Source organism: Lissotriton helveticus, chromosome 8 (assembly GCF_964261635.1).
Source record: "Lissotriton helveticus chromosome 8, aLisHel1.1, whole genome shotgun sequence".
NCBI lineage: Eukaryota > Metazoa > Chordata > Amphibia > Caudata > Salamandridae > Lissotriton > Lissotriton helveticus.
In genome coordinates, this window is record NC_136069.1 from 931,463,309 (window position 1) to 931,475,532 (window position 12,224).

At 41.5% G+C, this 12,224-nt stretch overlaps 1 protein-coding gene across 4 annotated transcripts in view; it reads right to left on the minus strand.

The window, feature by feature from the left end:
• Positions 1-12,224, minus strand: part of ABI3BP (ABI family member 3 binding protein) — a 2,192,437-nt gene that overhangs the window by 619,450 nt on the left and 1,560,763 nt on the right. The window lies entirely within an intron of this gene.

The following is a 12,224-nucleotide window of genomic DNA, read 5'->3' on the forward strand; positions in this document are numbered from 1 at the left end:
ATGAGAACGCCATACAACTGGGCTTGGAAAGCTTTTTTTTTGTCCCTCCCCCCGAGCTCACAAATGAATATGCATAGGAGTCAGACTACCACCCATTATCATTGCCAACAGCAATCTTCATTCAAGCATTTGAATATATACTGCAATCCTCATGCAACCCATGTAATGCTCTAATGTTACTTTTTCTTACACTCTGCTGTAATGCACTTGAATATACCTTGGAGTAACACGTGCTATCAAGAATTTCAAAAAAAGAAAAATAAATAAATAAATGAATAAGAATGAAAAAGATTAAGAATCATATAGGCCACTCAGGAAAGAAATAGCATGTGTTTTTTTAGCAAGTAATACATTTTGCTGGCACTCATTAAGCTCAATGTGACCATATCTGTATGGATGAAGTATCACCCTACGCAGGGAACTTGATGCCTGCATAACAGACGGGTATTTCCTTCCTTAAATATCCCTCACATGTACAGGAATAGGCAAGGTGGTGTGCTAAGTAGCTACATCAATAACTTGACAAAAATTAAATTGCATTTTTACTAATCATTAGATTAGTGAATGTTATTTCATTTCATTATCCCATAGTACAAAAGATTGATCACTGGAAAAAAAGTATACGTTTTCATGGATTGCTAAGGACAGGGAATGTGTGGCTTTGTGCTAATAAGTGCAATATTACCATGCAAGTTCATTAAATACTATATGATGTACATGCTAGAGAGAAAGCTGTAATACACAGTGATGATAAAGGTAGAAGGGGTCAATAAAGTTCCAGATGTAAAAAGAGCCATCAAGTATTAACAGCTCACAAAAAATGAAATAAAACACAAAGTATTTTATTGGTTCAACTTGGCAATTTGTATCCAAAAGCTCCACTTTGTAAAGGAACAATCACTTCATGGCTAAGACAATTATACCGTTCTTTGTATAGAAGAAAGTGCACAATATGGAAGCATTATTGAGAAGTAAAGTGCATGAAGAAGAATGAATAAAGGCCTGAGGCTGCATTACAGAAAGTGCCCTGGGGGCACAACAGGCAGGTGGTGCCCGCTTTCTGCGCACCCAGGAAACTTTGCTATAACAGAAGGCGCCACAGATGCTTATGCAGTCTCTTCTCTAATACAGATTGCACAAACGCAAATATAGTGCTAGTGCAATCTCAAGGGCATGTTACCACATTTGCATGGTAGTTTGGCCCAAGCAATCTGAAAAGACGTTGTCTCTGTGCCTGCACCTCACTATAGATGCAGGTGCAGAGGCAAAAGAGGTGTCGGGAAGATCACTGACTGTGTGCCACAAAGTGGTCATTGTTCCCCCACGGGCAGCACTTGAAAGGGGGCAAAGTTGATCCCATGGACCCACCAGACATGGCTGCCCCTTTTAAATGCAGGACAACTTGGCGCTGAAAGGCAGACCGCCTGCTTTAAACAGTCAGTTTGCCTCCTACTAATGCTCTACCACAGGGCAGGAACAAGATTGCAATTGCACCGGAAGCAGAACTTTAACCATAATAGGGAGCGTTGACCTGGCATGCACCCAGTGCACGCCCTTAAAGGCATTCTACACTGCCCACCATATGGGCCCAGATGGCAGTGAAATGTGATCCTTTGCAATGAAGAACATGTTTTGACTGAACAATTTCTCTGATGCTTTACCTAGTTTTGAGTCCAGCTGCTCAGTGGAGGCAACAGGATTCTTTGCTGGAGTTTCTTCTACCACTTGATGCATTACTGTTGGCAAAACAATTACAAATTAAAATGTTCATTAAGCAAAAGGGTGAGGCAATGCCAGAAAAAAAGCTGGAAACAGAGCCAGGAAGATTGGATGATGATCCTTTATGATACTGCAGCAAGGGCAGCTTGATGTAAAGAAGTATGAGAAGATGGTTGATGTATGGAGGATCTCCAACCAAGCAAGTGTTTGTAGCAACACGCACATTTCGGTTGTAGATACTTAGTTCGAAGTATAAGATTGTACAAATGGAAAATAATGGTATTTTTAGAATAGAACAAGTTCTTATGAGAGGTTAATAAATTATTGGTCTAAAGAAACACAAATGTTTTTTTACCCTCTGTTGACCCTCGCAGGTCAGCCGAAATAAAGGTTGTGGTCAGTTGGGGCTCAACGGTGATTGCACGTGTTTCTGTTCAAAGAAAACAGTAGCTGATCAAGAGTTTGCTGGGATATGGATGTGTCAGATATCATGAGAACGCCATACAACTGGGCTTGGAAAGCTTTTTTTTTGTCCCTCCCCCCGAGCTCACAAATGAATATGCATAGGAGTCAGACTACCACCCATTATCATTGCCAACAGCAATCTTCATTCAAGCATTTGAATATATACTGCAATCCTCATGCAACCCATGTAATGCTCTAATGTTACTTTTTCTTACACTCTGCTGTAATGCACTTGAATATACCTTGGAGTAACACGTGCTATCAAGAATTTCAAAAAAAGAAAAATAAATAAATAAATGAATAAGAATGAAAAAGATTAAGAATCATATAGGCCACTCAGGAAAGAAATAGCATGTGTTTTTTTAGCAAGTAATACATTTTGCTGGCACTCATTAAGCTCAATGTGACCATATCTGTATGGATGAAGTATCACCCTACGCAGGGAACTTGATGCCTGCATAACAGACGGGTATTTCCTTCCTTAAATATCCCTCACATGTACAGGAATAGGCAAGGTGGTGTGCTAAGTAGCTACATCAATAACTTGACAAAAATTAAATTGCATTTTTACTAATCATTAGATTAGTGAATGTTATTTCATTTCATTATCCCATAGTACAAAAGATTGATCACTGGAAAAAAACTTATAAGTTTTCATGGATTGCTAAGGACAGGGAATGTGTGGCTTTGTGCTAATAAGTGCAATATTACCATGCAAGTTCATTAAATACTATATGGTGTACATGCTAGAGAGAAAGCTGTAATACACAGTGATGATAAAGGTAGAAGGTGTCAATAAAGTTCCAGATGTAAAAAGAGCCATCAAGTATTAACAGCTCACAAAAAATGAAATAAAACAGAAAGTATTTTATTGGTTCAACTTGGCAATATGTATCCAAAAGCTCCACTTTGTAAAGGAACAGTCACTTCATGGCTAAGACAATTATACCCTTCTTTGTACAGAAGAAAGTGCACAATATGGAAGTATTATTGAGAAGTAAAGTGCATGTAGAAGAGTGAATAAAGGCCTGAGGCTGCATTACAGAAAGTGCCCTGGGGGGCACAACAGGCAGGTGGTGCCCGCTTTCTGCGCACCCAGGAAACTTTGCTATAACAGAAGGCGCCACCGATGCTTATGCAGTCTCTTCTCTAATACAGATTGCACAAACGCAAATATAGTGCCAGTGCAACCTCAAGGGCATGTTACCACATTTGCATGGTAGTATGGCCCAAGCAATATGAAAAGGCGTTGTCTCTGTGCCTGCACCTCAATATAGATGCAGGTGCAGAGGCAAAAGAGGTGTAGGGAAGATCACTGTGTGCCACAAAGTGGTCATTGTTCCCCCACGGGCAGCACTTGAAAGGGGGAAAAGTTGATCCCATGGACCCACCAGACATGGCTGCCCCTTTTAAATGCAGGACAACTTGGCGCTGAAAGGCAGACCGCCTGCTTTAAACAGTCAGTTTGCCTCCCACTAATGCTCTACCACAGGGCAGGAACAAGATTGCAATTGCACCGGAAGCAGAACTTTACCCATAATAGGGAGCGTTGACCTGGCATGCACCCAGTGCACGCAGTTAAAGTCATTCTACACTGCCCACCATATGGGCCCAGATGGCAGTGAAATGTGATCCTTTGCAATGAAGAACATGTTTTGACTGAACAATTTCTATGATGCTTTACCTAGTTTTGAGTCCAGCTGCTCAGTGGAGGCAACAGGTTTCTTTGCTGGAGTTTTTTCTACCACTTGATGCATTACTGTTGGCAAAACAATTACAAATTAAAATGTTCATTAAGCAAGAGGGTGAGGCAATGCCAGAAAAAAAGTTGGAAACAGAGCCAGGAAGATTGGATGATGATCCTTTATGATACTGCAGCAAGGGCAGCTTGATGTAAAGAAGTATGGAGAAGATGGTTGATGTATGGAGGATCTGCAACCAAGCAAGTGTTTGTAGCAACAGGCACATTTCGGTTGAAGCCAATTAGCTCGAACTAAAAGATTGTACATATGGAAAATAATGGTATTTTTAGAATAGAACAAGTTCTTATGAGAGGTTAATAAATTATTGGTCTAAAGAAACACAAATGTTTTTTTACCCTCTGTTGACCCTCGCAGGTCAGCCGAAATAAAGGTTGTGGTCAGTTGGGGCTCAACGGTGATTGCACGTGCTCCTGTTCGAAGAAAACAGTAGCTTATCAAGAGTTTGCTGGGATATGTATGTGTCAGATATAATGAGAACGCCATACAACTGGGCTTGGAAAGCTTTTTTTTTTGTCCCTCCCCCCGAGCTCACAAATTAATATGCATAGGAGTCAGACTACCACCCATTATCATTGCCAACAGCAATCTTCATTCAAGCATTTGAATATATACTGCAATCCTCATGCAACCCATGTAATGCTCTAATGTTACTTTTTCTTACACTCTGCTGTAATGCACTTGAATATACCTTGGAGTAACACGTGCTATCAAGAATTTCAAAAAAATAAAAATAAATAAATAAATGAATAAGAATGAAAAAGATTAAGAATCATATAGGCCACTCAGGATCGAAATAGCATGTGTTTTTTTAGCAAGTAATACATTTTGCTGGCACTCATTAAGCTCAATGTGACCATATCTGTATGGATGAAGTATCACCCTACGCAGGGAACTTGATGCCTGCATAACAGACGGTTATTTCCTTCCTTAAATATCCCTCACATGTACAGGAATAGGCAAGGTGGTGTGCTAAGTAGATACATCAATAACTTGATAAAAATTAAATTGCATTTTTACTAATCATTAGATTAGTAAATGTTATTTCATTTCATTATCCCATAGTACAAAAGATTGATCACTGGAAAAAAACTTATAAGTTTTCATGGATTGCTAAGGACAGGGAATGTGTGGCTTTGTGCTAATAAGTGCAATATTACCATGCAAGTTCATTAAATACTATATGATGTACATGCTAGAGAGAAAGCTGTAATACACAGTGATGATAAAGGTAGAAGGTGTCAATAAAGTTCCAGATGGCATTCCTATGGCTAGGGAAACAGCCGAGAGTGGCCTTAACTACACTGCAGCGCCACCAATACAGTGGGGGGATTTCCCTGCCCAACTTAGAGGCATACTATTGGGCGGAGCACCTCACTCCGATTAATGAATGGCTCCACGCGGCCATAGATCACCCTACCTACGCACTGGAAAGGTTGAAATGGTCCACGACTAACGTGCTATATTACCTATACGGAGGAACCGGAGGGAAGGAACTTCTCCCGGCTACCAAGATTACACTGACCGCGTGGCACAGGGCGACCAAACGCATGGGATGGGACAAGAGACCCACCCGGCAGACGCCGCTGTGGCACTGTAGATGGCTGGGGGAACTTAACAAATTGAAGGGATTCCGACGTTGGGATGACATTGGCATCTCAACAGTAGGGGACGTGATCACAAGGGGAGAGTTTAAAACATTTGACGCACTGCGGCAAGACTTTGGCTTACACACCACACAGTACTACAGATACACGCAACTGCGCCATGCATGGAGGGCACAAAATATCACTCTCACAGACATCCCAGAACACGCGCCGCTGGAGGGTAGGCTACTGCAGGAGCAGATAGGAAGGGGAGCGGTATCCCTTACATATAGAACGCTGACCAACAATATGCTGGGTACCTTGCAAGACTTGCGCGCCAAATGGGAGGCAGATGCCGGGGCTATGGAAGACCTAGACTGGGAGATGGTTCTGATGCACCCGCGCGACGTCGCGATTAAGTCTAGGCTTCGCCTCATGCAATTCAAGGTGCTACACAGAGCCTACTTCGACAGGGTACGCCTCTTTAAAATGGGGATGGTCACGGTCACAACATGCCTTAGATGCCATCAGGAGGAGGGCGATTTCTATCATACTCTCTGGGGTTGCAATATCATACAAGTGTATTGGGAAGGAGTATTTGTGGAATTGGATGAGATATTAGGAACTACGCTACCACGCGACCCTAAGCTGGCCTTACTGGGTTTGACAACCGAAGTGGACCTGACCCGCCCCCTAATCATTTTTCTGGTACTGGCTTTGGTTGTGGCAAAGAGAGACATTGCACGATACTGGGGAGCTGCCGAACCGCCAAGCTTAGAGGAATGGAGGAGAGGGCTTGACTTATACATGGCGGCGGAGAGAGTGACCTACAAAGCCAGGGGCTGCCCAAACAAGTTTCGGAGAGTTTGGGCAAAATGGAGACAATACCACGGATTGGAGTGAAGTCGCAGGGAACCTAAGGGGGGGCCTCGGGGGAATGGTCTGGTGACACAGGCCCGACGGAGGAGCCCGGGGGGGGGACAATGTCATGGAATGTATTATACAACCCAGATAAGACTAGTGTATGACAACATATCAGGAGAGGGTGGGGAAGACCTGGGGGAGGGGGGGAGGTGGACATGGAAGTGGCTGTTTCGGGGATTGTTTTATTTTTATTTTTTCTCTGTTTTATGTACAAACTATACGTCTTGTTACAACTTTACGCTTTTTACTTGATTGGACTGGGATCCTGGGAAACATAAAACGAAAAGTTGCATAACTGGCGGGCATTGGTCGAATGTTGACGCCAGCCCGTGTACTTACCTTTCATTTGTGATACTTTTGATGCAACAATAAAAAGTACAATTTAAAAAAAAAAAAAAAAGTTCCAGATGTAAAAAGAGCCATCAAGTATTAACAGCTCACAAAAAATGTAATAAAACAGAAAGTATTTTATTTGTTCAACTTGGCAATATGTGTCCAAAAGCTCCACTTTGTAAAGGAACAGTTACTTCATGGCTAAGACAATTATACCCTTCTTTGTATAGAAGAAAGTGCACAATATGGAAGCATTATTGAGAAGTAAAGTGCATGTAGAAGAATGAATAAAGGCCAGAGGCTGCATTACAGAAAGTGCCCTGGGGGCACAACAGGCAGGTGGTGCCCGCTTTCTGCGCACCCAGAAACTTTGCTATAACAGAAGGCACCACAGATGCTTATGCAGTCTCTTCTCTAATACAGATTGCACAAACGCAAATATAGTGCCAGTGCAATCTCAAGGGCATGTTACCACATTTGCATGGTAGTATGGCCCAAGCAATATGAAAAGGCGTTGTCTCTGTGCCTGCACCTCACTACAGATGTAGGTGCAGAGGCAAAAGAGGTGTCGGGAAGATCACTGACTGTGTGCCAGAAAGTGGTCATTGTTCCCCAAAGGGCAGCACTTGAAAGGGGGAAAAGTTGATCCCATGGACCCACCAGACATGGCTGACCCTTTTAAATGCAGGACAACTTGGCGCTGAAAGGCAGACCGCCTGCTTTAAACAGTCAGTTTGCCTCCCACTAATGCTCTACCACAGGGCAGGAACAAGTTTGCAATTGCACCGGAAGCAGAACTTTACCCATAATAGGGAGCGTTGACCTGGCATGCACCCAGTGCACGCAGTTAAAGGCATTCTACACTGCTCACCATATGGGCCCAGATTGGAGTGAAATGTGATCCTTTGCAATGAAGAACATGTATTGACTGAACAATTTCTCTGATGCTTTACCTAGTTTTAAGTCCAGCTGCTCAGTGGAGGCAACAGGTTTCTTTGCTGGGGTTTCTTCTACCACTTGATGCATTACTGTTGGCAAAACAATTACAAATTAAAATGTTCATTAAGCAAGAGGGTGAGGCAATGCCAGAAAAAAAGCTGGAAACAGAGACAGGAAGATTGGATGATGATCCTTTATGATACTGCAGCAAGGGAAGCTTGATGTAAAGAAGTATGGAGAAGATGGTTGATGTATGGAGGATCTGCAACCAAGCAAGTGTTTGTAGCAACACGCACATTTCGGTTGAAGCCAATTAGCTCGAACTAAAAGATTATACATATGGAAAATAATGGTATTTTTAGAATAGAACAAGTTCTTATGAGAGGTTAATAAATTATTGGTCTCAAGAAACACAAATGTTTTTTTACCCTCTGTTGACCCTCGCAGGTCAGCCGAAATAAAGGTTGTGGTCAGTTGGGGCTCAACGGTGATTGCACGTGTTTCTGTCAAAGAAAACAGTAGCTGATCAAGAGTTTGCTGGGATATGTATGTGTCAGATATCATGAGAACGCCATACAACTTGGCTTGGAAAGCATTTTTTTTGTCCCTCCCCCGAGCTCACAAATGAATATGCATAGGAGTCAGACTACCACCCATTATGATTGCCAACAGCAATCTTCATTCAAGCATTTGAATATATACTGCAATCCTAATGCAACCCATGTAATGCTCTAATGTTACATTTTCTTACACTCTGCTGTAATGCACTTGAATGTACCTTGGAGTAACACATGCTATCAAGAATTTAAAAATAAATAAATAAATAAATAAATGAATAAGAATGAAAAAGATTAAGAATCATATAGGCCACTCAGGAAAGAAATAGCATGTGTTTTTTTAGCAAGTAATAAATTTTGCTCGTACTCATTAAGCTCAATGTGACTATATCTGTATGGATGAAGTATCACCCTACGCAGGGAACTTGAGGCCTGCATAACAGACGGGTATTTCCTTCCTTAAATATCCCTCACATGTACAAGAATAGGCAAGGTGGTGTGCTAAGTAGCTACATCAATAACTTGATAAAAATTAAATTGCATTTTTACTAATCATTAGATTAGTGAATGTTATTTCATTTCATTATCCCATAGTACAAAAGATTGATCACTGGAAAAAAACTTATAAGTTTTCATGGATTGCTAAGGACAGGGAATGTGTGGCTTTGTGCTAATAAGTGCAATATTACCATGCAAGTTCATTAAATACTATATGGTGTACATGCTAGAGAGAAAGCTGTAATACACAGTGATGATAAAGGTAGAAGGTGTTAATAAAGTTCCAGATGTAAAAAGAGCCATCAAGTATTAACAGCTCACAAAAAATGAAATAAAACAGAAAGTATTTTATTGGTTCAACTTGGCAATATGTATCCAAAAGCTCCACTTTGTAAAGGAACAGTCACTTCATGGCTAAGACAATTATACCCTTCTTTGTATAGAAGAAAGTGCACAATATGGAAGCATTATTGAGAAGTAAAGTGCATGAAGAAGAATGAATAAAGGCCTGTGGCTGCATTACAGAAAGTGCCCTGGGGGCACAACAGGCAGGTGGTGCCCGCTTTCTGCGCACCCAGGAAACTTTGCTATAACAGAAGGCGCCACAGATGCTTATGCAGTCTCTTCTCTAATACAGATTGCACAAATGCAAATATAGTGCCAGTGCAATTTCAAGGGCATGTTACCGCATTTGCATGGTATTTTGGCCCAAGCAATATGAAAAGGCGTTGTCTCTGTGCCTGCACCTCACTATAGATGCAGGTGCAGAGGCAAAAGAGGTGTAGGGAAGATCACTGACTGTGTGCCAGGAAGTGGTCATTGTTCCCCAAAGGGCAGCACTTGAAAGGGGAAAAAGTTGATCCCATGGACCTACCAGACATGGCTGCCCCTTTTAAATGCAGGACAACTTGGCGCTGAAAGGCAGACCGCCTGCTTTAAACAGTCAGTTTGCCTCCCACTAATGCTCTACCACAGGGCAGGAACAAGTTTGCAATTGCACCGGTAGCAGAACTTTACCCATAATAGGGAGCGTTGACCTGGCATTCACCCAGTGCACGCAGTTAAAGGCATTCTACACTGCTCATCATATGGGCCCAGATTGGAGTGAAATGTGATCCTTTGCAATGAAGAACATGTATTGACTGAACAATTTCTCTGATGCTTTACCTAGTTTTGAGTCCAGCTGCTCAGTGGAGGCAACAGGTTTCTTTGCTGGATTTTCTTCTACCACTTGATGCATTACTGTTGGCAAAACAATTACAAATTAAAATGTTCATTAAGCAAGAGGGTGAGGCAATGCCAGAAAAAAGCTGGAAACAGAGCCAGGAAGATTGGATGATGATCCTTTATGATACTGCAGCAAGGGCAGCTTGATGTAAAGAAGTATTGAGAATATGGTTGATGTATGGAGGATCTGCAACCAAGCAAGTGTTTGTAGCAACACGCACATTTCGGTTGAAGTCAATTAGCTCGGAGTAAAAGATTGTACATATGGAAAATAATGGTATTTTTAGAATAGAACAAGTTCTTATGAGAGGTTAATAAATTATTGGTCTAAAGAAACACAAATGTTTTTTTACCCTCTGTTGACCCTCGCAGGTCAGCCGAAATAAAGGTTGTGGTCAGTTGGGGCTCAACGGTGATTGCACGTGTTTCTGTTCAAAGAAAACAGTAGCTGATCAAGAGTTTGCTGGGATATGTATGTGTCAGAAATAATGAGAACGCCATAAAACTGGACTTGGAAAGCTTTTTTTTTGTCCCTCCCCCCGAGCTCACAAATGAATATGCATAGGAGTCAGACTACCACCCATTATCATTGCCAACAGCAATCTTCATTCAAGCATTTGAATATATACTGCAATCCTCATGCAACCCATGTAATGCTCTAATGTTACTTTTTCTTACACTCTGCTGTAATGCACTTAAATATACCTTGGAGTAACACATGCTATCAAGAATTTAAAAAAAATAAAATTAAATAAATAAATGAATAAGAATGAAAAAGATTAAGAATCATATAGGCCACTCAGGGAAGAAATAGCATGTGTTTTTTTAGCAAGTAATACATTTTGTTGGCACTCATTAAGCTCAATGTGACCATATCTGTATGGATGAAGTATCACCCTACGCAGGGAACTTGATGCTTGCATAACAGACGGGTATTTCCTTCCTTAAATATCCCTCACATGTACAGGAATAGGCAAGGTGGTGTGCTAAGTAGCTACATCAATAACTTGATAAAAATTAAATTGCATTTTTACTAATCATTAAATTAGTAACTGTTATTTCATTTCATTATCCCATAGTACAAAAGATTGATCACTGGAAAAAAACCTATACGTTTTCATGGATTGCTAAGGACAGGGAATGTGTGGCTTTGTGCTAATAAGTGCAATATTACCATGCAAGTTCATTAAATACTATATGATGTAAATGCTAGAGAGAAAGCTGTAATACACAGTGATGATAAAGGTAGAAGGTGTCAATAAAGTTCCAGATGTAAAAAGAGCCATCAAGTATTAACAGCTCACAAAAAATGAAATAAAACAGAAAGTATTTTATTGGTTCAACTTGGCAATATGTATCCAAAAGCTCCACTTTGTAAAGGAACAGTCACTTCATGGCTAAGACAATTATACCCTGCTTTGTATAGAAGAAAGTGCACAATATGGAAGCATTATTGAGAAGTAAAGTGCATGAAGAAGAATGAATAAAGGCCTGTGGCTGCATTACAGAAAGTGCCCTGGGGGCACAACAGGCAGGTGGTGCCCGCTTTCTGCGCACCCAGGAAACTTTGCTATAACAGAAGGCGCCACAGATGCTTATGCAGTCTCTTCTCTAATACAGATTGCACAAACGCAAATATAGTGCCAGTGCAATTTCAAGGGCATGTTACCGCATTTGCATGGTAGTTTGGCCCAAGCAATATGAAAAGGCGTTGTCTCTGTGCCTGCACCTCACTATAGATGTAGGTGCAGAGGCAAAAGAGGTGTCGGGAAGATCACTGACTGTGTGCCAGAAAGTGGTCATTGTTCCCCAAAGGGAAAAGTTGATCCCATGGACCCACCAGACATGGCTGCCCCTTTTAAATGCAGGACAACTTGGCGCTGAAAGGCAGACCGCCTGCTTTAAACAGTCAGTTTGCCTCCCACTAATGCTCTACCACAGGGTAGGAACAAGTTTGCAATTGCACCGGAAGCAGAACTTTACCCATCATAGGGAGCGTTGACCTGGCATGCACCCAGTGCACGCAGTTAAAGGCATTCTACACTGCCCACCATATGGGCCCAGATTGGAGTGAAATGTGATCCTTTGCAATGAAGAACATGTTTTGACTGAACAATTTCTCTGATGCTTTACCTAGTTTTGAGTCCAGCTGCTCAGTGGAGGCAACAGGTTTCTTTGCTGGAGTTTCTTCTACCACTTGATGCATTACTGTTGGC